The 23,625-nt window shown below is 44.6% G+C and overlaps 1 protein-coding gene across 4 annotated transcripts in view; it reads right to left on the bottom strand.

The window, feature by feature from the left end:
* The window catches only part of adarb1b (adenosine deaminase RNA specific B1b), a 113,555-nt gene that overhangs the window by 38,633 nt on the left and 51,297 nt on the right, over positions 1-23,625 (bottom strand). The window lies entirely within an intron of this gene.

The following is a 23,625-nucleotide window of genomic DNA, read 5'->3' as shown; positions in this document are numbered from 1 at the left end:
TACAACACCCTGTAGATAATACATCACTGGGGAGTTATAGAGGTAAGTGGTGGTCTTTATTCCTATGTGGATGTATGGACCTAATTTCCGAGCCAAGCTTCAGAGTTGCAGGTGGAGTAAGGGTTTATACACATTGAGTGATGTTTAAGATAAGATAGAACTTAATTAATCAATGATGGGGACATTTTTGGTTTCACAGCAAAAAGTGCAGGAAAGCAGGAGATACAACAATTAAACCACACACACAATATGATCATAAATGTAAATGTCATGGTAATGAAATAGCTCAAACATAAGCGCAAACATAACCGGCACCTGAGGTAGACATCAAAAACTAAATATGCTACATAGATTTTTCACCAATCGTAACCACCAAGTATCTGAGTGACTGGGTCTTTCTCAGGCTAAAGTGATGCTCTCCTCGTGAGTTCTCTATGCACCCATGGAATAGGGTGACCCTGCTTTGGTACCACTGTGAGAGTGTCCACAGCAAAAAAGCACGTTTGTATTACAAACTGTATGCTCACTGCTGGGAAACAGCTGCATTGTCTGCCTCCTAGGGGGTCTGTGTGTGTGTGAGGGGGGCAGGGTGGTCTGGTGGTGGTGTGTTCCAGTCCCAGTCGAGATATAATGGTTTGGAAGTCCAATATCCACAGTCTACCTGTTGATGCGTCCTTCAGCAAGATGCCCCTAACCCCTATTTGTTACTTATGCACATGTATTTTCAACATAAATCCCGTTTGAAAATATGCATCCATTCTGAACTAAAGAGTAAATACCAAATAGTGTGTCTTGGAGTGTTCCTCACTCCCAGTTCCTTATTCATAAAAAAAGCCAGTTTCCAAACTTGGATTTTATCACAACTGCGCCAAAAACATCACTGTATTTAACTTAATTGAGTGAAATGAGTGTCGGTGAGACAGAAGTAGACAGAAGTAGACAGTAGGAGGTGTGTGTGTGTGTGTGTGTGTGTGTGTGTGTGTGGTGTGTGTGTGTGTTGTGTGTGTGTGTGTGTGTGTGTGTGTGTGTGTGTGTGTGTGTGTGTGTGTGTGTGTACTGGCGGAAAAAGAGAATGAGAGATGTGTGTCTATGATTGTGTGCATGTGTGTGTCTCTGATTGTGTGCATGTGTGTGCGTGAGTGTTCATGCGTGTGTGTGTGTCCATGTACTTTGAGAGGGTAAAAGAGGAAGAGGGAGTGGAAAAACAAGAGCACGCATTGGGAATAAAGATGGATTTTAGAAAACACAGTCCAGATGGCTCTTCATTCAACCAGGGGTCAGGCTCCTAGCCAATCACAACCGCCGGCAACGTCGAGCCCCGCCGTCCCCCCGAGCTCCCATCCATCTTCCATTACAGAAAATAAAGGTGTACAAAGGAACAAGAAAACAAGGGAGAATACAAGAGCAGAGCCTTGTGTGTGACCGCTGTGAAACGATGGGAAGTTCAGTGGCTTAAGACGGAGTCGACGCGACCACAGCCTCTTTCCTCTCTCGTCCACCTCAAAGAAAGCCATGCATAAATAAAGAAAGTCCCTACTGCTCCAAACAACCTTTATGATGAAAAAAACAACAGCTTGAGACCTTTTTTAAGCCGCAGTTCCGAGGCCGTTGATCTTAAAAAACACTGTTGCGAGAAACCTTTATTTTGGATACACCACATTCCCCCCATAATGTGGGTTTTCAAATTAAATGTCTCCTCCAAAATAAAGAGACCAGACGAATGGTGAACTTCCCCTGGCATGCGATGCGGTGGAGGAGGGAAGCAGAGACTTCCACTAATCATGTTCTGAAACCCTGACAGATGAGTGCTCCTTGCTCTCCCATAGCCCGGCAACCATTCCAAACCACTACAGAAACTACATTAGGAGCCCCTGCCTTAATTATAGAAGTATACACAAAACGTTCAGCTCACCAAAAGTTTGAGCAGAAAAGGGTATTTTATTGAGCACAAAGTGTGAATACAGAATACTCCATGTGTGTGTGCACTGAAGAGTGAGGACCTGCTTGAGGTACTGCAACAGCTGGGAATCCTTTGAATCTGGTCATGGAAATCATGTGTTTGAGGGACATTGAGTGACTGGTTAGACAGCAAGACAGATGTCGGGTATGGAGAAGGAAACTACAAACTTTTTACGCTGATTTGAAATGCAGTGTGTTAGCTATTCACTACGGTATTGTGTTTGAGGGTGTGTGTATGCGTGTGGTGTGGTTTGTGCAGTTGTGCGTGTCCATGCAGATACATGTCTATGTGTCTTTGTCTGCGTGTATGCAAGCATGTGTGTGTGTGTGTGTGTGTGTGTGTGTGTGTGTGTGTGTGTGTGTGTGTGTGTGTGTGTGTGTGTGTGTGTGTGTGTGTGTGTGTGTGTGTGTGCATGCGGGTGTGCATGCGGGTGTGCGGATGAGTGAGTGAGTGTGTATGTATTCCCGGACAGGGATGACAGGCCCTAGGGCTTCCTGCAGACAGGGTAGATAAGCCCCCCCCACCCCACTCCCGCCACTCTCCCACCAGCAGGAGAGACCCAGGGCAGGGCCTGACAGAGTACATCCCTCCAGAGGAGGGGAGGAATGAAGAGTGGGAGGAGGAGAAAGGAAGATGGAGAGAGAGAGACTGATTGTGATGGAGAAACCTTACTGTTCATATCGTGTTGGAAATTAGAAAAAGATGGGGAGATGGGAGAGAGAGAGAGAAAGAGAGAGATAGAGGGAGAGAGAGATAGAGTGTGACGGAGAGGGGAGAGGGCGAATAAGTCAGAGATTAAATTGAAATGAAGAGCTTTAACTTTTAGGGAGATAAAATGCAAATGGCAATTAAACCTTGTCAGACCAATCTCTGACAACGTGAACGGAAACATAGTTCACTTTTATCTTTTTCAGTGTATGTATGTGCGAGCACCCGTGGGGGCGTGTGCGTCTTCATGTGTGTGCATGTGCGCATGCTGCGAGAATAACTAAGTACATCAACAAAGAGTCCATACTTTCACAGAAATTAATTTGTTGCGTGGGGGTTTCAGTGTTTTTGTCTTTTCACCAAATGACCAGCAGAGGGCAGGCTTGTTACAATAAAACGTTTAGTTTCCGGACTGCTTCATGCTATGAGAGAACACAACCATTTACATATTGTTTCAACTTCTCTCAGCCCAATAAGGTGGTTTGGCACACTATACCAATGAGAATAATAAGGTACACTACACAAGTTACACAATGTTACACTATTTACACCCAAGAGATATAGCGGACACTACATTGTGAATGGGCACAGACAGAATCATTAGCTGTTGAGGTGTTAGGACTCCCGGCTAAACGGTTGAGGGTTGGACCACATGTTGCCTCAGGCCTACCTGCTCATTAATGACATTTATCGAAGAAAAATAATCCCTGTTCGGCTGTTTGGATTAAAGCATCTGTTAAATAGGTTGTCATGACGTTTGGGAACATTTGTGAATGCTCGATATAAAGCCGGCATGAACATAAAAACATGGTGAGCATTAGAAACTAGAGGAAGGGGCTGTGGATCCACGGGATCGCGGACCACCCTTCACGTCTGAGCAAGGGGCTCCCAGGCGCTACTAGCAGCCGGCCTGCCGGAAATGAGATTCAGATAACATAAAAAGGTGCATTAACATCTGACCTCTTGGACAGAAAGAGAAATATTTTATAGTCCACTCAAACATTAATTTGTGGAACCGTGAAGCATCTCTCAGCAGTGGAGTTATGTAAAGGCCAAATACCAAGTTTTACAAAGAAATATATATAAAAATATTGTTAGAAGATACACGGTTTGATTTATTGATTTATTAACTGTTGCAGAGTTCCTTTACTGATTATAGCAGATATTAAGCATCCACATTAGAAGCAATAATTCTAGTTTAGTATAGACTATTTATTACTTAGTGCTAACCAATTTACTTTTTAAAGCAACAGTTCCTGAAGCAGCAGGGAGCACGTGGGCATCTTGCCTGTGAGGATCAATCGCACAGCCTTTTCGCCCAACAGTGTATGGTTTCTGTATCTCCTGCGGTCTGTTCTATACAACTACATGTTGTCATGGAGACACCCTCCCAACACCAGCCAAAGTAGGTGAACATCTATGATTTGTGCTTCTGTCCGGGCCTGGCAGGTAATGGACAAAAACTAACTCTACAGGCAGCATGACAGAGTGGTTGCTAAAACTTGCTAATTTTTTTTATTATAGGAAGCTCTTCAAAGCGTTTCCAGAAAGGACATGGCAATTTAGTTGAATGTCAGCGACACAGATTCTAGGGTTCCCCGGTAAAGTCTGGGTGCTGGAACGTTTCCATACAGACCCCACCGGCATCTGCTCCAACTGCCAAGGAGAGTTAGAGAACGCTGACTATGGGCTAGGGTGGGTAGTAGAGCACAGGGGTAGCAACAAGTTAGCCAAGAGTCGGCACAATAGTATGACAGGGCTAGCGTTACCTGAGTGCAGAACTAGCACATAGCCAGTGCAGGACTAGCACCCGCTAGCACCAGGCTACTGCACTGCTAGACTAAACCTGACACAGGTCTAGCAAAAACCTGGCACAGGTCTAACACCAAGCCTTGCACCAAGCTAATGCAAGGGTTAGCATATCCTCATAAAGGGCTATTGAGATGCGTGAATGAGGAGCCCTAAAGGGGGGACAAGACAAGCAAGTAAATAGTTTGATATCGATGAGTGGGACACAAAAAAAACAGCAGAGAGCGCAACAGAAAGTGACAGAGGGCCACCAAGGGCGGCTTTGAACGTGTAGATATCATCCTCAGACATCAAACTTTCATAAAAGGAGGATCCCTATCTCAAGATTAGCTGCCACTAGAGTCAGTGAATAGTAGGCACAGAGCACGAGCTCCCTCATCAGTACCCAGAGTTTTCCTCAACAACAATGACTTGATTCTTGTTCACCGAGTCCCCCCTCCCCCCCCCCCCCCACTCTCCTGGCCGCCCACATTTCCTCCCAGTTGACCATCCGCCCTCCCCGGTGCCCACCCTTCCCTGCGGCCCAGCCCCCAGTGTCCCCCAGCCAGCTCCCTCTCCACTTGGCAAAAGCTTTGGGTCCCTGCCCAGTGCCTCGGTCTGAGGCTGCGCGATGAGTGTGTCTGTGTGTGTCAGTGTCTGTAAGAGAGAGAGAGTGTGTGTGTGTGTGTGTGTGTGTGTGTGTGTGTGTGTGTGTGTGTGTGTGTGTGTGTGTGTGTGTGTGTGTGTGTGTGTGTGTGTGTGTGTGTGTGTGTGTGTGTGTGTGTGTGTGTGTGTGTTTTTGGCGTAATGTGTTGTGTGCGTCTGTATGCGTGTGGGTCGTTCTTGTGCGTTGGGTGGGTGTGTGTGTCACTGTGCCCGTGAGTGTGTGTGCGTTCTTTCTTGTGAATATGTGTGTAGTACATGAGGGGAACATGGGGAACAATGGATGGCTCTGTGCTGGGTCTCTCTGGCAGGGCCACACACACCTGACAAGAGCTCAGCCAATCACACAGGAGCGAGGTGTGGTGGAGAGCCAATCATAACAGAGGTGTTTGTGTGTGGTGGGGCCCACAGAAGCTGGAGCTTTGGTGTTCGCAATGTCTGACTACATGAGTGGCTTAACAGGGCAGGGTATCGAACATGCGACCTCTTGGTTACAGGAGAAGAGGGTCCAGAGTCTTTGGCTAAACGGCTCCCTTACATGTTACCACACACACACACACACACACACACACACACACACACACACACACACACACACACACACACACACACACACACACACACACACACACACACACACACACACACGATACCATCAAACCAATTAACTCCATGGTGAGTTAATTGGTGGAGAGGAACGCACGCACACATCTTGTGTTACATTCAACAGCATGTCTGGTGACCTCTACCACGCTTCCCCGGGTAACAGACAACCGTTACACAGACAGACAGGAGGACAGCTGGACACACAGACATAACCCTTGGACAGACAGGCAGGTAGACAGGTTGTTTGACGAGGATAACTAAATACCACAGAGGTTATTTATATTGCGTATAGACAAACAAAGAAAATGAAGGAACCATACCCCTAAATGAGACATACATACCACAAATGAATGTATAATACCTGATATTTTTGTTTCTCTTAGGGTACTAGGATGGGGTATAAGGGAACTATGACAGGGGGTTGGGGTTCTAGGACAATCTTCTAGCACAACTCCCCTCCAAGTGAACAAGTGAACCAAAGTGAGGTGTAGAGTTTTCCCAGCATCTCTCCGTAGAGTGGAGAGGAGAGCGGGTGGGGAGGAGACCAATAGAGTGTTTTACTGCACTGCAATGCGGTCTGACATTGGGGTAATGACTTCACACACACGCAAACACAGGTCCGCACAAACACACACACACACACACACACACACACACACGTCCATACACAACTATGTTTGTGCTTCTCAGAAACATAGTAAACAAACAAAGAGTGTGTAAACATGGAGGGGACAAGTAAGCAAACAATGGGATTTAGAAATTAAAAAGGGCTCAGACAGTGATTCACAAACAAACACAAGAAAGATATATATCTATATATTTATAGATGTATAGCTCTATAGATATACACGTGTATTTATATACACACAGACACAACAGACACACAAGCTGTACACCTGTAAGGATATCAATCAGGGAGATTGTCCTCTGCAGCAGATCTATTAATACCACAGCATCCATAATGACTCCACATATCTGGAGCTCAATGTGTGTGCTTAGCTTTGTGAGCTTAGGGGTGTGTGTGTGTGTGCGTGTGCGTGTGTCCCCTGGCACTATGTGTATCTAGGTCAGCCATCTGGGGACTTGCCTAGTTTGAACGTACACACACACACACACACACACACACACACACACACACACACACACACACACACACACACACACACACACACACACACACACACACACACACACACACACACACACACACACACACACACTCACACACACACACACACACACACACACACACACACACACACGGTAACATCTGCTTGGCCACCGCCCACAGCACCGGCCAGCTCCACCTGAGCCCTCGTTAGGCTCCCCGAGACCCGGGGAGAGAGGGGCCCCTGTGTGTGTCTGTGTGGGTGACGTTGTTTGTGTGTTTGCATGTGTGAGCGTAAGGAATTTACAAGGTGTTGGTGCCTCTGGGATGCGTGCCTACCAACGCGTGCGTGCGCGCAATTGTACGCTTAACATCTACTAATACGGTAACGTACTCATTTCTGTGGATGTAATTCTGAACTCTGGTGCCTCATTACCCCGGTTGGCCCCACATCAACACCGTTCTTGCATTCTTCTAGCGGCCTCCTGTCAAACGCACAACAGCCTACACCATCCAGGTGATTAGAAAGAAGGCATTGCATGTCTTTGCGTCACAGGTGAGCGTCTGATCTCCTCGTTTATTATTCCACGTCTCGACCCCTCCCGTCCTCACATTTCGACCGCCCATCCGTTCCTCGTTACGTCCACTCAACTAAAAGGTGCACCTTCCTCTGCTGTTGCAGCCTCGACCCTATGAAACCATCTTTCCCAATCTATTCATTAGCTGAATCTATGATCTATTTCGAGTGAATTCTAATTCCAATCTACATAGAAAGCTCTTGCTACAGATCATCATCCAGTCTTATTTTTTGGCTGCATTATTTTAATTTGATCTGTCTGTAATTGTGTAGTTTCTTTATTTCAACTTGTTTTTTTACGTTGTTTATTTATACACTTGTACTCTTTATGCGTGAACGTTAAGCACTTTGTAACTGTAATATCAAATGCAACATGAATTAAGCTTTTCTTACCCACCCAGTCCTGTGTTCTTTTCTACTGAACATTGAGAGTTTAGTTGAAGTGCATCAACCGGTTTAGGGCGAGTCCTCTAACCTCTGTAGTTCTATGCCTCGGTTGTTCCCGGCCTCACCGGTATAACAGCGAAATGACTGAATGTAAAATGAGTGTGACGCTGAGCCTCCAAGCGTGGTCTCATTCTCCGCAGGAATGTGAGCTAGTGAAGATGAATACCTGAAGAATAAGCAGTGCTGCCCCCCCCCCCCCCCCCCCCCCCCCCGCTCCTCATACAACAGAGCCCCAGTCACTCCCACGCCATTGCTATTCACCGGCCACAGATTGGGTTTCAACAAGGCTACCTTTACAGTGGGTGGCAAGAGATTGCATGCTCTGTGTGTGTGTCTCAAAATGCCTCTATCGCATTATGTCTAACCATACCGACCACCAACAAAATGACAAGGTCATAGCACAAACCATCGAACACACATAATGTATGGATATACATAATTATAATACATAGAATATAAATAATTAACTAACAGCACACAGTTGTCTACTGCTGGGTCACTAAAGTCGATTCCCCTACTGCCAAAGGGAAGGATTTAACAGCAGTGATTGTCAAGCCAGGAACAGATGCATCCTGGGAAGATATACCAGATATATATACACCTTTATATGGGAAGTAATGACAGAGCCTAGTGTGTTGTCTGTGGTGTCATCCTGCCAGACACACAGAGTGTGTGTGTGTGTGTGTGTGTGTGTGTGTGTGTGTGTGTGTGTGTGTGTGTGTGTGTGTGTGTGTGTGTGTGTGTGTGTGTGTGTGTGTGTGTGTGTATGTGTGTGTGTGTGTGTGTGTGTGTGTGTGTGGTCTTAAGGCTCCTACGGTCTGCATGGCACATTCCAACACAAACATAGACTTTTCCTTTTGCTAGAGAGAGACAAACACACAAAGAGACAGAGAGAGAGAAAATATGTGAGAAGAGTGTGCCTTTGTGTGTAATAGCAACTAGTGGTCAGGTTAGAGATTGCAATCAACAGAATACACTCATCCCTTCTATTCCAAGGACTATCGTGGCCTGTACTGGCCTATATTGTGTAAGGTGCCAGTAGGCAATTCAATTTTAGACGGCTCTAACCTGCGGCCAAAATCCGTTAACCAATAACGGATTTCATAGTCATCTTAATCACTGTACAAGTTGAGGTCGTTTCGTCTGTCAGTGGGTCCGTCGCCTCTGAGCTTACGAATCCGGAGTGTTCCGGGAGAAACGGAGCATTACCAACAGAAATCGAGGCGGAAGTATACTCAGAAGTCCAACCATTCGCGAAAAAATAGAGAGTAGTATAATATCTGAGTTGTATATATACATGTTGTATTTGACGTTTTATACTTATATTATAGTATATATCTGACTTTTTTATTTTATTGTTCACCTGCTTTGGCAATGAGTTATAACTGGTCATTTAAAAATGGCGCAACACATTGAGGAAAGAATTTGCGGGTTGGTGAGGGGTGTCACATGCCAGCGCCGCGTAGGCAAGTCACTGCCCTCTAGACTAGAGGATGTATTGCGTAACCTCCAGAACAACGCTGAAACCGGACAGAGGTATGAAGGGTAGTCCCGGAGACAACGTTTGGTACGGACGGACGAATTTCGTCCGGATCCGGAGGTATGAATCGGCCTTTATATGTAACGCCACCTTCTGTGTGGATGTTTTGCGCTCTGTCTGTACAGCGGTTGATTCTGATGTCCGTGCCCGAGAGAGGGTGAAGCTTCTGCGGCACATAGTATAACGCTACGGTGTGTGGCACATTTCATATACAGCATCGCTCATTGTAACGCAAATGCATTACAGCCATGGGGATATCACAACCCCCTCCTTCCTACAAATCTCAGCCCAAAAACCCTCTCTTTTTTTGAATGCGTTCTCTTTAGATCCGTTTGTCCGTTCTGGGCTACTGTAGAAACATAGCGCTGAAACATGCAGCGCGCCGTGGAAGAGGACCCGCTCTCTATGTAGATATAAAAGGCTCACTCCGAAGTTATGAAAAAAAAAATATTTATCTTATTTTCATGGGATTATACACTAATTAAAGAATTCTTATGAATATTACATTCTATTCCAGTCCTAGATTCCAATGAATACAACACACTGCCCTTTAAATAGACACTAGACGTTTCAGGTTGCTTATATACACACTTCAAATGGAACTTCCAGGTTTGAAGGGAAATCCCGTCTACTCGGGATCAAAGTGATCCTGTTGAGAAATTGTAACGTGCAAGCAAAATATATAAAAGCCCAGTCCATGTGAGCCTGCGTGTGGAGCTCCTGCAGGGGGACAGGCGGCCGGACCAGGGGCAGAAGAGGCCTGAAGACATGCCACACTACAGGCCAGTGCACTAAGCTCCTCACCCTGGGCTGCTGGCTGGTCGGCCATCAAAAGACCGCTTCTGTTGAGTGGTGCTGCTCTTGCTTACGGTGTGGTTTTTGATGTATTTACAAGGAGCTTAGTAAGGGAATACAACAGTTTAAATTAATACATTTTATAGATATATATAGAAAGTATTTCAAGCAAAATAATGAGGCTTCTGATTTGTTGTCAAAAGGAAGCTATGCATTCACTTGCGGAGGGAATTAGGAAATTATAGGAACATTTGAAGGTATTTTCTGCCAAGGAGATGGAAAACTTTGGGATAATATTTGGAAAAGGGATTTTGATGTAATATGCTTTGTATGCATGTGTGGATGTTTAAAGGCCAAAAGTTTAGAGATGAAAACGGACAACCAATGCTCCCAGACAAAAAGATAAACTGCTTGTGTTCACATTTGCGCATTGAAACACTGCAGTTCTCTGTCAGTTCTCAGCTCAGTCTTCATCATAAACATTTGATCTCACTAACATTGTGCATGTTTGACTCGTGGCCGCGTACTTAAGATGTGTGTGTGAGTAGGAGGCGGAGAGGTCTGTGAGTGAGATGCCCTGTGTGTGTGTGTGTGTGTGTGCGCGTGTGTCTGTGAGTGAATTGCCCTGTGTGTGTGTGTGCGCGCGCGTGCGGGTGTGCGTGCGCGCGCGTGCGGGTGTGCGTGCGCGTGTGATGAACTGCGCGTGCGTGTGTGTGTGCAGAGCGCACCTGTGTTTCTTTGTTGAATTATTCACACAGTGTGGGTCTCTTCACTCAAATAGAGCTCCCTTCAACAACTGACCCCACCTCACCTCCCCTTCATCCCGCCATCTTCCCTTAAACATTTATGAATAAATTGCGCGAGCGTGGGCCGAGAACTCTTCTTTGGGATCCATATATATAATTTTTTTCTTCTTCCTCCTCACTATTTATTTTGCGCGCGGTTGCACTCTGACAAAGTTAACAAGCCGCGGTTCTTCAGAGCTGTGATTCTGCCCGCTCCACTCCCATCGTCGAAGGGCCCTCGGTTGCATAAGGGCCGGTCTATTTCTGGAGCGCCAAGCCAACACGCCTCCGTGAGGATGGGTGCTCGCCACGGCAACGGCTGTCTTCACTTAGGTCGGCCGTTAGATCCCCAAACAGCATCCACTTCCGTGGCCAATCAGGACGGAGACTGAACAAGGTGATGTCCTTTCGTCTGTCCTTTCGGCGTAATGCGACATCAATCTGGATCCAGGTCTGCTGTTTGCTGTCTTGGGTCTGCTATGTGTAAAAGATGCGTTGAACTACAATACTGCGTGCCCTCCATACTAAATTGACTGTAGCCGGCTAGCATTATGGGGAAGATTAAGTGGAATGGGGTTTTGGTCTCAGCTTATTTTCGGATAAAGAAACTGAAAAGTCGTGTCTTATTCCATCCGGAAGACTTTATCAACAGATATTTTTTTGTCTACCAGAGTCTAACTGCTGCCTCACTGCTCTGAGGTTATTTGAGGTAAGAGAGATGAAGATGGATGCTGCCTTTTAGTCTGGTTTGTGTCCATGGATCCATCCATCCAGATCCAACCATGCACCCATCCATCCACCCATGCACCTATTCATCCATCCATGCACCCATCCATCCAGTAATCATCCATTATCCATCCATCCATCTATATACGCACCGATCCATCGATCCATCTATGCATGCACCCATCGATCATCCGTTATCCATCCGCCCCTCCTATTGGATCATCGTGTGATCATGCGAACGTTCTGTTGGACCTCTGTGATGCTCCTTCTAACGTCCGTGTATACCCGCTCTACTTACCATGTTATTATTAGCCCAGCATTGTGCTGAGCGAGCATTGAGTGGGTTTCTGCTGAGGGGGCATTGTTTGCACTGTTCTAAAAATAAGAGCTTTCTCAACCCCCCATCCCCCCCTGTGCGTGTCCTTGTGGACAGCCAGAGCATGGGGTTGGGGTTGGGGGGGGGGGGGGGGCAAGCGTCTCAACGAGATGACAACACACTCACGCACACAAGCACACTCACAGCTGGATATGAAGGGCATGCTTCCAGCCAGGGGGGCACTCAAGGTGAACAAGAGGCACAGAGAGGGAGGGAGGAGGGAGAGTTGTGATGCAGGGGAGGGCGCAAAGGGATGGAGGGAGGGAATAAGGGGGAGGGGGAAGAGTGGGAAGGAGAAAGGAGGAGAGTGCAGGAGAGAGAGAGAGAGAGAGAGAAAGAGCCAAGGGGAAGGGGGGGGGGGGGAGAGAGACAGAGATGAGGAGATCGAAGAAGAGAGAGTACAGAGTGGAAAAAGATTAGAAAGAAATACTGATGGCGAGATGGGAGAGAGAAAGTGAGAGAGAGCAGTGAAGGTTAACGTTAAAGACGGAGCTTGGCCGGAGAGAGGGGGATGTCTGAGGGGTTCAGGTCTATTTCTGACCTCTAATCAGCCGCAGCCATCATCAACCCAGTGCCTGCTTACAGCCCTCATCGCCATCTATTCACCCTCCTCTTCATCATCCTCATCATCCTCATCATCCGTTCCATTGGACATGTGTTAAGTCTCGGTTAAACAACTAGGCAACATGTAGTTGATGTTTTGCCGCTCATAACCACATAATACGTAACAATCTGCTATTCGATATCAGACCCTGTAGCCTAACCAGAAGACCAAAGGTTCGATACCCGACAGCCCCGATACACACCAGTGACTCCCAGCTGGAGAAGCCCCATCTCATTCAGTGCAGAAATGGTATTTATTAGATCAGAGGAACAATCCCTGGGAAAACTGCTGTACAAACAGGCTGAAGAGCCTGTGGAGTTAATTTGGTTATCTCTCATCTCCTAAATTACCATTCCTTCCTCTTAAGTGGCCAAGCGTGTAATCAGCGGAGCCCACTCTGACGCTCGCTTCGGCTGGAACCCGCTGGATCGCCAGAGCGATCAGTGGAATGACTTCCTCCTCATCATCATCGGCATCCTCTTCGTATCTCCTCGGAGCACTTCATCAGTTCATCTGAAGGGACGCCAATCAATCCAAACTGGTCACCCTGCTGCTCTTGGTCCTTGCATGTGTGCGTGAGTGTGCGAGTTTGTGTGTTCAGCAGTATTGATACAGCTGCAGATGCGAGAAGGCCTTGAGAGGGAGTCATCAAATGGGGGCTCTATAATGTGTCACAATGCATTATGGGTATTTGGTATCTAACATAAATGCCCTTGATGATGCATAGATCCCTCAGAAGGAGGGATCTATGCATGGACGCCTGGACAAGCAGACTAACAGGCAAGGGGAAGGGATAGGAAGGAAGGGAGAAGGAGACAAGCAGAAGGACAGACCGGTGGACAAACTAACGGACCGCAGACAGTTAATCTGTAATCCTCAATCTTTGGCACACTTGGGTGTCAGCGCAGGGACTACACTAATGGAACGCGAGGTGAGGGATTTAAGGGGTTGCTGAAGCTCTTACCTAATAGGACTGGAGAGACTCTGTTCATTGTCAGAAAGAACCGCTGAGGCTAGAGACGCCGTTTTACTTTTCTCCTCTACCAGCAGTCTTCCGTCACCGACTGAAACACACTCAGGGCTCCTGTTAGTGTATCTTAGCTGAGCTCATTAGACAAACAAAAAACATCTGCGAATTTTCACAATTAAATTGATGATATCACTGCCAGCGGCAAACTGCTATTGCTATGTACAAACAACGCAGTGAAAGAGAGGCAGAGAAAAAGGCAAGAGCAAGATTGTAAATTATTCTGTGTTGTCATTAATATAATTTGGTTGACAAAATGTGAAGATGAAAGAGAGAGGCAGAGGCAGGGAGTCAGAGAGAGAGAGCGAGTGAGAAAGCAATGGAAATAGAATGACATAATGGCACAAACTAACAAAATGTTATGGAGGGGGGCATGGAGGTTGGGGGGGTATACTAGCAGCGGCAGGCTGCTCATTAACAGCTGCCTGCTTGACATGAGCAGACAATTAGGTCATAGTTCTGCCAGAGCCATTTCTAACTTCCTTTATTAACTGCCTTAAAGCCTCGCTGTTAACGCTCGCACCCAGGACACACACACACACACACACAAGTCTTCATTTAGCCAAGGTGTGTGTCATGCCAACAGCCTCCGGCAGAAAACCCTTAAAGGGTACCAGCTTCCAGCTCATCTAGGATAAGTTGCTAACCTGGCATTCGTTGGCTAACCTCGGCCACATGGGCAAACTTTGGTAAGCTGAGGCGTCGCACGTTAGCTAACTATGTTCACGCTCGTTCACATTAGCTCACTTTGCACAAGCTAACTAAAGCTACCCATGAGTTTGCTAGTATTTTTATCAATTCCACTATCGCCTTCCAGATGGAGCACGATATTAAGGGGGGGGGGGGGGGGGGGGAAGAGAGAGAGAGAGAGAGAGAGAGAGAGAGAGAGAGAGAGAGAGAGAGAGAGAGAGAGAGAGAGAGAGAGAGAGAGAGAGAGAGAGAGAGAGAGAGAGAGAGAGAGAGAGAGAGAGAGAGAGAGAGAGAGAGAGAGGTGATGGTTGTTACAGTGTGTGTAGCCCAGCGGACCTGAAGGAATGTGTAAATGTAAATGAAGCGAGACATATTGATGGGCTATAAAAAGATAATTTGAAATGAACATTTGATTCGATGTTATTGGCCCGTCCGTGGGGATTTCCTGCCTCCTTTCGGGGTGGCGGAGCTGCAGTTCATCATTCATGAACAGCCTCACCCAACCAAGGTTCAAGTTTATCGTCGCAGGCACAGAACAATGAGCAGCAGGCACTGAAGGCAATTTCGGCAACGTCTTGCCGGGGGAAAGAATAGAAGAATAGTAGCACAACGACAATTTCCTTTGAGATAACTGAAACAATAAAAGGCAATGACCTGGCAGTGGAGACCCACATAAATTATGATAAAACATCATTGGACTGCTCGCTCTCTAACATTGCGGCCAGTCAATGCATTCTCCCTTATACATCATTTATGTCAGCATAGAACTGTGGCAAATGCTCCTGCACTTAGCGTGTGTCACATGTGTTTATGTCCAGTCCATTTCCATGCCGCAATGAACCAAAGAACCGAAAGTCCAACGAGATTTCTTTTGCCACTTACCGAAAAGTAATCAGGAATTCTGTACAGACGGTTTGTCCAAAAGAAGAAAGTGGAAGGTCAAGTGACCTACCTAGACACAACAACTACATTATGTAAAATTCAAAAAATATATTAAAAAAAAAATTGAATTTCTCAAACAATATTTATATATATATATAAGAAAACTCTCAATGTATCCTTCCTTAACTGCTGCAGCTGCTACAATAAGAACAACTGCACTCTCCCCCTTCATATAGCGTGGTTAATATTGAATTTTAAGTTGATATTGTTGAAAGCAGTTTCATTGCTTTAAATAGAAGCTTTAGCATTGGAGTCAGACAGAAAATGTGTTATTTTTGCCAACATACACAGAGCACAGAATAGAAGATCCATCAGTGATAATTTGCTATGCAAATTGTGTCTCTGCTCTCCACAGAGATAATGGCTGGAAAAAGCAAGTGTGCAGTAGGAAGTATTTTCGACTTGACTACATTGATAATAATGAAACACATTGATAATATTGATCAATGTTTGATCGGTCGGGGATCTCTGTGTAGAAATATGTTACAAATGTTTATGTCAAACGTTCATTTATAACGCATGTGTCTAAATATATAGATATATAGAGAAAGAGGTGTGTACATATAAATATATATAGTTGCACTATTATTGTACAAATTGGAAAATGGAACAGAAAAAAATTAATCTGGAGAAAATTTGACGGATAGACAAATAGGCTAGGCTAAAAATGGACACAAAGGATTTTGTATTTTAAATGTGTTAGGTTTCAAATACATATTCAGAAAAATACAGCCACTATCTGGTGGAGAAAATATGTCTGCCTCCAGACTGAAATACACTGAGGACTCCTGTTAGTGTATCCTAGCCGAGCTCAGACAAACAAAGGCATATGCATGCCTTAGCTGCAATTTTACCAAGTATGTGGTAGTGGGTAAAGGTGGTATATATATGTAAAAAAAAAAGATAATGTATGAAATCCAAATAATATGTGAAGTAGAGGGAGAGCGAACGCAGTCTCACAAGCAAGTGGGTGTTTCTTTTTTTACAACGATCATTATATCTATATGGGTCATGAACTTCTCTACTTATTTCATTTGGAAATGGATAAATAATGCTATGATATAATGCTTATCAATGTAAAAAAAACACATCACATTTATAGTCAAATGTTGAAAAGTAATTTCATTTTATGCTTATATTTAAAGAAAGCATTCATAGTATCTTAAGTGTGGATTGTTATTCTATGAAGGTGGTGGTGAACATAATTCCCCAAACAAACATTTCTGTAACATGGTTTTGTTCTCACTGCAAAGGTCAGTGCTTGACGTAATGTTGACCTGACAATGAGTTCACAGAGAAATATGAAGTAAATTAGAGCGAGCCTAAGAGAAAATCTTGTACGCACGCGATAACGGACGTATCCCTTCTACTGGCATACTGCTACTTTAAGGTGAACACACAAACGCAGTGAGAGAGGCAGAGCAAGGGAAAGAGATTCTGAATTATTCTGTGTTGTCATTAATACATGAAATACATGAAATGAAAATGATAGATAGACAGCAATGGGAAAATAATGACATGTTGAAAAACACAGCCACTATGGGGTGGAGAAAATGTAATCCCATCACATCAGCTCATTCATCACTTCACAAAGCAGGTACCACAAATATACAACTCCCATTTATACTCATTTATAATTTAATAGAGCCACAATTGGAAAGAGAGGAAAAGCCTAGTCTATTTGGATCAATGCTGTCCAAGCAGCATGGCTATTATAACAGCCTGTTCAGCCAGCTGGGGCCCAGGTGCATGTGTTTGTGCGTGTGTGTGTGTGTGTGTGTGCGTGCGTGTGTGCGTGCGTATGCGTGTCTGATGTATTCTCTTTGAGGTCAGTGATTCCAGAAGCCAGTGCAGGCCGTGGAGTTTGGTGATCTAAAAGAGAAGAGTATTGATTTAATTAATGATCTTAGGTTGCATTTGGCTGTCTGTGTGTCTGTGTGTGTCTCTGTGTGAGTGTGTGAGTGTGTGTCTGAGTATGTGTCTGAGTGTGTGTGTCTCTGTGTGTATCTGTGTGTGTGTGTGTGTGTGTGTGTCTGAGTGTGAGTGTGATCTGTGTGTGTCTGAGTGTGAGTGTGAGTCTGATCTGTGTGTTCTCTGTCTGTGTGTGTGTGTTCTCTGTCTGTGTGTGTGTGTTCTCTGTCTATGTGTGTGTGTGTTCTCTGTCTGTGTGTGTGTGTTCTCTGTCTATGTGTGTGTGTGTTCTCTGTCTATATGTGTGTGTGTGTGTGTGTGTGTGTGTGTGTGTGTGTGTGTGTGTGTGTGTGTGTGTGTGTGTGTGTGTGTGTGTGTGTGTGTGTGTGTGTGTGTGTGTGTGTGTGTGTGTGTGTGTGTGTTCAGTGTCCTGGTCGGGCAATCAGCGAGCACGTTGATTACATATATTTGAACATATAGATCTTTCCTAACTGCCGCAGGGGGAAACATAATTGACCTCCAACCACTGATTCCACCCACTCAATGGATATGGTGAGAGACAAACGCTGTTACGAAGCTCCAGTCAAGGACACACAAACAACCACTAAAGCTCAAAGGGAAACGATGCGACATTTCTACTTTTGTACATGCATTTGCATCGCTGCACAAAAAAAAGCAAATATACGAATATTACTCTCAAGTAAATTCAATTCGGCAGTGCTAGTCTAGTGGGTATGGTGTTTGACCCCAAGCTCAGAAGTTCTGGGTTCAAAGCCCAATGTCGACAGCCAAATCTGTAGGCATCTGTGGGCAAGATGCCCCAACCCCTACCCGTTCCTGACTGACATGCCAGAAAGCATCGTCTTTGGATGAAATCGAAAATGACAGCTCAACACAGATGATAAGAAACTTGAGTGCTTCTTTTAGTTTCCCCTGTAGACCGTCACCCTTTATCTCACAAGGACATCTCGGGCCTAAACATTTGTTGGTTGTAGAGCTGGAAACGGTTGTACGATCCCATCTGGACCAGAGTCTTCCTGGCAGAGTCAGCCAGTTCGGAACTGATCTTCGCAAATATTAGTCGGATCCAGGTTGTTTTCAATTTCAGATTGGTTTAATAATGTAAGGATTTTATAAACATGTATCACTTTCATTCAATACAATTATTCCCACGTGTTTTTTAACATGGTAGCACTTCCACTCTGCCATGTGTGAACCTCAACGTGGTATGGGGAGCAGGCAAACAATTGCATTCTTAGTAATGAAGGGTTCTGCCCGTTTCAGTGTTTAAACAAGACAAAAAATAGTTTTTTACTTTTACCTGCATTCCGTAATCTACAATAGCTCCTGTGTGTTTTTCTTTTTGGGTGGCAAGGTGTTAATGGAAATGTTCACAATGTACAAACCACCTTTGTTGTTCGTGATAAATTAGGGTTCTCTTGCACTTCTGAATCAGTTTGTCATCTGAAACTTCTTTCATAGTCTCATTGGTCAGGGTCAGCCTCAGTGGATGACCCTGACCAATGAGTTGAGCCTTGCTGCATTTATTTTTAAATAGTTATCAAACAATTTGTTTGAATCCCATAGTCAACCTATTTTAAATAATGGGTTATTTTTCTACTCAGAGAGGTCAGGTTCCAACTGAATCTTTCAGTTTTCGGACTTCAACGTTGGATTTCAGTGATGTCGGGTTGAAAGGCTTGCCCAACTCAAGCTCAGGCTGGGTGGCTGAACTTGTTATCACACTGAGAAGAACGCCTGGAGAATCTAAATGGGGCCTGGTTACTGGGCTCATAGGACATTCCCACCAAGGGGGAGAAATGCAGAGGTCTTCAAAGAGTGATTGCCGATTAGCAACATTTGACATGCTGGCCTCCTTTAAAGACCTGGTCGCTTCTAGGGTGCTACGTTTGGCACACACGCGGTAATTAATACCAATTCTGATGCACTCAAGCAAACTTTATAATGGAAGATAATTGGATGGAAATTTGAAGCGGTGGTATGTGTTGTTCGTGCGTGGTGTTTGTGTGTGCACACAGGGGGAGTTGTTCTAGGGTCGGTGATCCCTTCTGAAATAGCCATTCAAGTCCATTTTTGCCAACCTTTTAAAAAAAGAAATGACAAAATAGAAAATGCAAATGTAAGAAAAAAAATACAACATTGATGACTATTGATCATTTAATTATTTACAAGAAACTTTTGTCTATTTTTTTCGGACATAGACTGTAGACAATGAGGTCTGAGCCTTTTCATCATCTACCCACACTTACAGATTCATGACAGTTGATCTAGGCTGCCATTTTTCACACAGCCAGGTTAATTCAAAAGACCCACGGTAAGCTAGTGCATGTAGTTCGACCTTGGTCACCCATGGAGAGAAACTTGGCGTTAAGCTGGATCTGCCGTTTGGTGACATGAAGTGAGGAGAGCGCCAAAACTAGGCCACCGCCACAGTTATCGCTACAATACGCGCATATGATTTGCTCAGCTTTCATAAGATAGGATCAATTGAGCTGGTACTTTATTAATCCCAGACGGGATATTCCAGTGTCACAGCGAAAAGTACAGGGCAGTAGAAGAAACACATTTATATTTAGCAGATGCTTTCATCCAAAGTGACTTCCAAGTGAGGCTGACAACGATCACAGCAACAGCATACAATCAAGCCGGAGTAACGACAAAAACTAAAGTAATTATGCTGCACAACCGAGTAAAAAAAATGCAAGAAATTGCAGAGTAGCAACAGAAATACATGAAACTAGTTATCGTATAATGAAGGAAATAGATAAAGCGTTGATCTTCGATAAACAAGTTACACAATAAGTAACCCTGTATGGCTGCATGTGTCACAGGGTCGACACTGGAAGGTTGCTAGTTCGAGCCCCGGCTCCTCTTAGCCAAGTGTCCCTGAGCAAGTCAATGGACCCCAACTGCTCCCGACAAGCCGTCTGTCGCCTTGCATGGTCGACACCGCCGCCGGTGTTTCAATGTATGTATGAAGGGTGAATGTGAGGCACTATTGTAAAGCGCTTTGAGTTACCAATGGTTGTAAGAGCAGTGCATAAATGCAGTCCATTTACCATTTAAAAATGTATGTTTCTTGTTTATTTCACAACTTAAAATAGGTCACACGTAGAAAAACAAAAACAAATCCTATTGCCAAAAAAACGCTAAATCCAATGCATTGAAGTTGATTGGATGGGAAAGGGCCAGGCGGAGATCCATTGCATGTCGGTCAAGATAACACCCAGGCGAACACACAGAACATGCGTTTAGCACAAACACATGACTGAGGGCTACACATACACTGGCTGTGACATGAGCATAACCCTGGCCACCAGAAGGGAAGCCACAAGGAACTGGCCTTTGACGAGTCCTGGCCTGACAAGGGTTTTACGGAAACAGATTGGCCAGCGTGCTCCTGCCAGGGACCAGCCTGTCTTTTGGCCCAGAGGTGGCTAACCCAGCCTTGCTAAAGTTAGCTTAGCTTTTCACCAGCGTGACCAGTGGGAGAAGTAGCTTAGCCTAGTGGATAAGCCTTTATTTTCCCCTTTTTTGCTTGCAGTGTCTGCTCCACTTTAGCATGTTGTTTTCGTTTTGAAACAGTCAAAGTGGTAAACAAATGTTTCTGCCAGACCATACTTTATGTGGGTTTGTCTCTTACTTTGTAGTTGACCAGACCCTAAAACAGCGATGGCAATGCCATGTGCAATGAAATTCACTTACACTACCAAAGGAGGCCAGACATTGTGTCTATTTAACAATTATTCGCTAATGGGAGGTTTTTTTGCGTGACGAGACGACCATCATGCAATATCTCGAGTTTGAGATCCCAAAGATGGGATAATGCCCAATATCCCGAGATTGTGAACCAATCAAATTGCGCCATCTTAGGGGGTTCATTTGTAGCATACACTAAATCTGATTATACTATGAGAGTGTAAGTGTACCTTTCTGTACCCTTGTGAAAACGTCCCAATGACTCAAATACCATAACCTTCAAGGGAGAAACCACCTCTACTGCTGTGGCCTTGCTTGCCTTTAACTTTGACTTTCAGTTTCACTTCTGGTTGAGTTCCTCACAGCCCCTGGCTCTGGCTGACTGATGTCTTGTGATGGCAGGGAAAAGACATGCGCTAGAAGTATTATCTCGAGCACAAACAGCTAACCCCAGCATATAGTCTGACCTACACACTCTCGCCTCATATCCATCAATATTTCAAGCCAAGCATCCCCATTGGGAGATTATTTTATGATGCAGAGATACACTAGCAATAAAAGACCAAAGAGGGCCAAAGTAATTACATATAGCCAGGATCTGAATGCCTTGCCAAAGACCACATTTTGAAAATCAAAATCAAAGTGGGATTCGGTTTTCTGACCATAGAAGAGAAGGTGGGTCCTTTGGTGGACTGGAATAGGAACAAACATCCCATAATACTAGAGGCATGAAACTAAATTATGCCAACTACTAAGTATATTTTAATTTGTTGTTTTTATTAAATTTTATTTTAATATAGATTTTAAAATGTAACAATGTTGCATTTCTAATGTGACAGTTAGTTTCTAAATATTTGTTAGAAAAAAATACTAAATTTATAACAGTATAGGACAAAATAGAGGAGGCTCAAACGATAATACTTTTGGATTGCTTCCCTACATTTCCCAGCTTACAAGAAAAAGACACGCGCAGACAGACAGTCCATCTAACATCTGATAAACACACACACACACACACACACACACACACACACACACACACACACACAATTTGCGCTCCATTGAACTTGTTATGGCGAGTTGGCACAATGGCAGCTGAAACTTCCTCGCTAAACAAACCCAGAGAAAAACATGACCAAGTCACATCGCTCCAGGACCAGAAGCCATCCATAACCGCCGAGGGGAACGGGAAAAGGGAGGGGGGGGAAAAATAAATGAAACTGTTTGGAGGACAGAAAACAGCTGGGTGCTTCCACACACTTTACCACAATCTTTGAAAATACGATGCAACACTTAAAACCCAGTTCAACGTTTTACCAAGGAAAATGGCAAGGCAGTTTCCTTCACTGCATGTTCCCCACTTTTTTTAATAACAAGATTTCTGGCATGACTTGGAAGTGTACCGTAGCAGAGATATTTTAAATTCAAAAGCAGAGCCGATTTTAAAAAATCTGCCTTTATCCTTCCCTTCTCTTCCCTGCAGCGACTAACTGGTTTGGAAGAATCGTGAGCCTCCCAGTGAGTTTCCGTCCTTCTCCCAAAAGAGGGAACACGAGCCAAGGTATACAGTATTTATCCTATTAGCCGTGTGCGCCTGGAGGTGTGTGCTGGGACACTGGTGTCTCTCTCCCTCTCTTGTTATTCTCTCTCTTCTGCTCTTCGCTTATGAATGTGTTTGGTGCGTTTCCACAACGACAGAGAGAGACTATTTAGGCACTCTCAAATCTCCTTGGTTTGACCTTCAGGTCCAAGGATGAGCCAGACCAAACAAAATGGTGCAATGACAAAGTGTTCCACAAGGAGAAATTTGTATACATTTTTTAAACAAATGTTATTGCAATGAATGTTTTATAGAAATATGTAAATAACTTCCCCTAGAGCTACCCTTTTCATTCTCGAAAACAACTGAGCCAATATTGGTTTCTCTCTGAATTCAGGTCTTATAATGTAATTGGTTGCCATGACGTATTATTTGCTAGCATTTTGTGAGTTATTGATGAATGAATCATAAAATGTATCATAAAAGTATGTATTGTATGTCCTGTATTATTGGTTATGACACCCAAAGGCCCTTGTTGAATTAATAGGAGTACAATTCATATGATCTGCTAAGGGCAACATCATAAGGTAATGAAATGACCAGGGGGATCATGCTAACACCAGATTGGGTTCGGAAACTGTGTAGCATATGGTTTTGCCCATAGCATGTGCTGGGATCCTGTAGCACATGTCACATCACATCAGTGCTATCTGTAGCTACTGCTGGTTGATTCCATATGTTATCTTAATCGCTTTTTTCCTGAGTATGGGGCTGTCTGTATGGAAGGACAGAATATATACACAAAATATAAAAAACAACAGTGTACATGGATAATAAAGAAATAAATGAAACACACACGATATAAAGTATAAAGTCTATATTGTATCATATATTCCAGAGGCCAGCTCAAAGATTTGCTGTGAGTGTTGTTTACCGTTTGTAGCTGATCATTGCCCCCGCATCGTGTGCCTTCTTTCCATCGCAAGACCGAAATAACCAGAGGCAATTTACACGACCCTGAACCACAATCTCTAAAAGTAGATGTGTGTAGCGGCACCACACCCTCCCGCTTAACACCGAACACGTGGAGCGCAGCGCTGCGCAAATCCACA

Source organism: Gadus morhua, chromosome 20, assembly GCF_902167405.1.
Source record: "Gadus morhua chromosome 20, gadMor3.0, whole genome shotgun sequence".
Lineage (NCBI taxonomy): Eukaryota > Metazoa > Chordata > Actinopteri > Gadiformes > Gadidae > Gadus > Gadus morhua.
The sequence above is the reverse complement of the archived record's forward strand: the minus strand, read 5'-3'. Positions and strand labels throughout refer to the sequence as shown.